Genomic DNA, 6,000 nt, shown 5'->3' on the forward strand with positions numbered 1-6,000 from the left:
GCCCTAAGGTCACACAGCTCATAAATGGCAAGACGTATAAAATACAGAAAAGTGTAACATGATATAATTTCCATAAAACAATCTATAATTTAAAAGACATATGCATGTATATATGTGTACACCTGCATGCTTCACATAATTACACGAGAATAAAAACATGGAAGGATACATACTAGTTTAGTAATATGGGTTATTACACGTTTTATATAATTATATATAATATGTATATGAGTAAATTAAAAACCATGAAAGAGCCACAGCCTTTCAATGACAGACAATTCCAGAGGAGCTGCAGTGCTGCACGAGGTGAAGCCACGAAGGGAAGCCTGTCCCAAGTGAAGACCCTGCAGATCCCCATCACCCAATGTCTCCTGCCCCTCCTCTGCCCGCCTTGGCACTGTGTTCATCCCTTCCTTATGATGGAACTACTGTATTTAAAAATGCCAGGTGCTTTCCCATCCTACCTAAGCCAAGAGACTCCCTGGAATCCAGTCATCGCTGTGCTCTGAGACTGCCCAACCACAGAAGCCTTCTCAGATCCCACTCTTTTGCATAAATCTCAGATTGGGGACATGGAGACAGAAAGGATCTGCCTCGTATCCACATCTCTTAGCTTGAAATAAAGCTTCATCTTCAAACAGGTGACTTCCTTGCCTCATCCACCGCAGAGTGATTTAAGGTTTGCCATGCCCACGGACACTCAACACTCATGCCCAAGTTGTTTCCCAAGATCAATGGACAGAGATCCTGTCTCCTAAGCAGCCTGGGATCTTGAAGGAAAGCTAGACCTTTTATATTAGGTACTCACTGAATGTTTGTCGCGTGAGGGAAACAATGACATATAGCAGTAATTCAAATAAAAACAGTGAAGTTTTAAATTACAGAGCTCTAAACTAAATGCTATGGGAGTTGGCATGGGGAAGCATGAATGCTTCAAGAGATGGTTTTATAAAGAGATGACATCGGAGGGGTGCCTGGCTGGCTCCGTCAGTAGACCATGTGACTCTTGATCTGGGGGTCATGAGGTCAAGCCCCACTTTGGGCATGGAGCCTACTTAAAAAGATTGAGAGAGAGAGAGAGAGAGAGAGAGAGATGACATTTGAGCTAGATGCACTGTTTCTGAAAGCATGGTCAGCATCACATCCTCTGAGGTGCTCCAGACCTGCTGAATCAGAATCCCCAGAAGTGAGTCCCAGGAGCAGTGTTTTAAAAAAACCCTCCAAGTCCTTCTTATGCACACTAACATATAGACCAAGAAAAATGGGGCAGACTGGGGTGTGCAGAGAAGTGAGGAAGGACACAGTAGTCAAAGGCAATAGCATCACTAAAGTGCACAGGCATGAAAGCAAAATGGGAACGTGTTCAATTCGACTTGACTCGGGGGAGTGTCGGTGAAGAGGAATAATGAGGAATAAGATTGAAAAGCTGGGTTAGGGCTAGATCATGAGGGCCTGGGGAATGCCAGGTGAAAAAGTGTGAATTTTATTCTAAGGGCAAAGGGAAATCATTGAGAGATCTGAGACAGACAGACAGACAAAAACAGGAGGACCTTGACTTGTACAGTGCTTCCCACATCTGGCCATGCATCAGAATGACCAGGATTGCTTGCCACAAGTCCTGCTTCCGGGGCTCCACTCCCAGACCTTTTCAATCTGCATTTCCAGGGATGTGGCCCAGAAATTATATTCCTAAGTAATCTTTCCAGGTGATTCCTGGGCACCCAGCCTGGCACTGGTTCATGAAATGGAGTTTAGGAATCACTGCTTTACTAACGTATGCATTCCTGAAAAGCTGCTTGTTCGTAGAGATTTTATCCATGGAATCACGTGTTCAAAGCGCTAGGCAAGTGTGCTACGCGGAGGCAACCTTCAGCGACTCAATTTCTCTAGGATGTTTCACTAAAACACATCCCCAGTTTGAATGCAAAACCCCTGACAATTTTCAATAAGATGTGACAACACGTTTGGGTGGTAAGACCAGCACGTGGTATTGATGATGCCATATGGCTGCACAAATGCAACACGGGGAAAATAATTCCAAATGTTTCATCTTGCTTTGCAGCAACATGAATGAACCTTAAAGTAATAATATTGGAAAGGAGAAAGTGCCAGTAGGATGTGATGCCAATAGAGCCATGGCTTCAAGATGGAAATATCCACCCCGTACCCATTTTGGGGTCACAGGGAAAGTTGAGGCAATAATCTAAGGATAAAACCAGAGACTTACTCATCCCAACTTAGGCTCCAACAAGAATTAGGCATCATATGACTTCTAAGATGTTTCCTCTGGGTTTAAGATTTTAAGTTTATGCTCTTTGGACACTCATCGACCTTGAAGACAGATGAAAGAAAACAAAGTGGGGAGGGGATATCATGCCCAAGAATCAGTTAATATAATCCATTCTTCTACAAAATGCACAGAGACTGGTGGTCTTGCATCGGAAGACTGCTTCTTCTAGCCATGCAATATTTTAACATTATGACTTTCATTTAAAGTACGCCTATCTGTTACTGAAGTGTCTCTTCACTTACATGAAAACACCTTAGTTTGGCAAGCTGGAATGCTAGCATCGTAGTTTTCTTAGCACAGTGCTCTCAAGTCAACTTTAAGCAAGAAATTGATAGTGTTTAACGTTCCAGCAACTGAGGCAGCCTCTTTTGCTGTCCGAGGGCTCCTAACTTTACCCCCAGAAGTTTCCAGCTCCCCTTCAATTCCAAGCCCTTTCCCAAGGCCCACTGCTATAAACAGGCTAGAAATCAGAGATGAGTCCTGACAGCAGTATTTCAGGAAGGAAACGGAATCCAAGAAAATCTTTTGTGTACCAGGACTGGATTCCCTCTTTCACGGGGACTGCCTGAATTATAGGAATCCCTACTCTAGGCAGCTCTCTACTACTCTCTGTTGCCGTATAGCAAGCACAGATAACCAAGATAACCAAGGCCCTGAGCCAAATTCACATTCTCAGAGTTACCGGCAGGACAGGAAGGACAAGGCATCTACAATAAAGCACCTCTAGGTTGAGAAGCTGAGAAAGGGTTCATTTTAACATTTGAGGTGCTTTCCTGCTAGGTACTACCTTGGTTTTTGGCAGGAGGGCGCAAGAAAGGGAAATAATCCCCAAACATTACCGTGGCTCGAACGAGGAAAGGAATTACTTCCCAAACTTTACTGTGGCTTGATCAGTGTGTTGGGAGCATGGACTTACACTTTTATTTATAAGTTATGTCCTGCCCGTCTGACATTTGCCCCCTGCCCTCAGCCGAGGAAACTCAGGCAGGGGTTTCCCAAGAGGATCACCATTCCTGTCGCATTTCCCCAGTTATTTTGCTTTCACCTACCTTAGAAGTGGAGACGCAATGGGCCTGGCAGTGAGGAGCAAACAAGATCCCACCATGGACTACAATCTTAAAGGGACCTGTCGTTATTAGTGCCAACGGTCACACGCTCCCCGCGGGAGGAAGCTTCTTGGTCATATCGTCATCGTGCGTTTCTGAGATCTGCAAGAGTCTGCATCTGAGCCAAAGCACCCTCAACTCCCTAGGCCCCTCCTGGTTTCGAGGGCTCCAGGCAGGGAAAGCAAACAGTCCAAAGTAATTGCAGGGGTCAGTGGACCCTGGGCGGTTCACATCAGACTGTTCTGAGGAGTGGTAAGTCACAGGGTCTATAGTGCAGCTATTTTTAGTGAAACCAAATGCCTTCCCCAAGTTCTCTTGCTTCCAACTTGTTCTAAGTGTAGGAGACCAGCTGTGGTCAGATCATCTTACTGGACCAAGGCTCTGTCAAGGCGAAGGGACCAAACCAGGGAGGTGGAGCAAAGAGCTAGTGCCTCTCGGTGCTTTGGCTCTCTTCCACGGGGTCCGACACCTCCAGAGAAGGAGGATCCTTCTGGAAAGTGTTACTGCCCAGGGGAGTGGGCGTTCCCCTCCAATCTGGCAGAAGCTTGATAGGTAGATACGAGAGAGAAAAACTGAGAAGTTGGCAGGCCTTTCCCTGTTTTCCCCAATTCCTAACACACACGCACTCTGTCTCTCTTGCTCTCTCTCTCTGTTATTTCCTCTCCCTCATTCTCTCTCATACGCATGCATGCATGCACACATGCACTTGCATGTCTGTGCCAGGTTCTGCAGCCAAACCCGCGTGCTGGCCTGACTTGCCAGAAGAGTCTTGAAAAGAATGTCCTCATCCCGGAGCGAGAACAGTGGTGAAAGTCTGAGGAGGGCTGAGGTCCAATCACTTTGCGGCTGTCATTCATTGTCCCAATAGGTAGTTTTCATGGGGAAGAAAATTGGGGGAACATTTATTTTGGCTTCAAACCTTGGCCAGAGGTAATAATTCAGAAGACAGCTCCCTGGGATCCTGGGAGTGCTAAGTGCCTTCCCCCAGATTCATCTAGGGAAGGATTTAACAACCAGTGCACCGTGACCCATTAGATAGTAGTGAAATCTATAGAGTGGGCTGTATCAGCATTTAAAGAGGAAGGGAAATAAAATAAGTAGAGTAGACTAGAACAGAATTGAATACAATAAAGTAGAGGGAGGGGGCTGGGGGGATGGGTCAGCCCGGTGATGGGCATTAAGGAGGGCGCGTACTGCATGGAGCGCTGGGTGTTATACGAAAGCAATGCACTGTGGATCACCGCATCAAAAACTAATGATGTATTGTATGGTGACTAACATAACATAATAAAATTAAATTAAATTAAAAAAAGAAAAAAAAAAAAGAAAGAAAATCACTTTGGAAACTTCCCTCGTCTTTACCTCCCCCAACTCCAAAGTGTATCATCAATTGCTCCACACAGTTGGTCAGCTCATTCTGTCCCCAGGTCCTCTCCCTGTGCTTTAATAAAACCACCTTTTTACATGGAAAAAAAAAAGTAGACTAGAATAGCATGCTTTGCACACAGTAAGGGTGAGCATCGTTCTGGGAAACTTTTGTTTCTTCCATGTTTATGTGTACTCGATTGCCACCTAAAATATATTTCTTACTCCTGGTCACCAGAAAATTTTTCCTTTTTTGAAAAACACTGATCTAGATGACTTGCTAGAAAAGCACGTGAACACAAGCCCTCGGGCCATCCCCAATTTTGTAACTACCACTACTACGATGACTACTGTAACCACTGTTTGGGGGTTTCATAATGCATCGGGTGCTAGTCTAAGTGTTTCGTGTTTATCATCTTATTTAATGCTTATCAAAGCCCAAGGTAAATTCATCTGGGTTCTACCGAAGAAGCGGTAGGCTCAGTATCAAGTTCCAGCGGCTAGAAAGGGGGATAAGGGCAAGAGCTGGGGTATGAACCTAGGTGTACCTGTCTCCACAGTTTGTGTTCTTAACAGCTCTAGACCACTTCCCTCTCTAATTGGCGAATACATTGTTAAATTCATTCATTAAACACATACAGATCATCCTGGCTCTGCTGGTGGCTTTATATAGAAATGAGAATGTTTAGCAAAATAATTTCAGACTCCAGGAAACTTCCAGTAACCTCCAATTACAAAGAGGATTTTATTTTGAATTAGTTGCCTATTTGATTCGGAACCCCAGGCCTTAAACCCACCCTTAAGACCCCTGATGGGCATCTGGAAAAATCATCTGGCAGAAGAGGAATTGCCAGGTACCACGTCTCCATGCTCGTACCCCTCTAGTTGCTTCCACTCTAATTCCACACGGCAGTCTTGTACCAGAGCGCATTTGGTTTTGTCTTTTTATAGTTTGAGCTAAATTGGTTCAACCACTTTTGAGCTGATGAGGAAAAAAAATCCTGCTTCTTCCACTTCCAAAATAAGCTCCTCTTTTGGGCACACAGAAAGCTCAGAAAAGGCTGAAACTTTAAAAACTTCCCACTTCACATATGGGTACATTTAGGTCCTCATTACTTTTAAATTTACTTTTCACATCCCTAGTGATTTGCTCCTTTTGCAAACTCCCATGTCCTGTGGTCATTTCTGTAATCCCCATGGTGCACACCGGGCCGGCACGCCCAGTTATGGTCCAGACCA

The sequence above is a fragment of the Callorhinus ursinus genome, unplaced genomic scaffold (genome assembly GCF_003265705.2).
Source record: "Callorhinus ursinus isolate GAN/ISIS: 27379988/994484 unplaced genomic scaffold, GSC_fseal_2.0 scaffold64, whole genome shotgun sequence".
Lineage (NCBI taxonomy): Eukaryota > Metazoa > Chordata > Mammalia > Carnivora > Otariidae > Callorhinus > Callorhinus ursinus.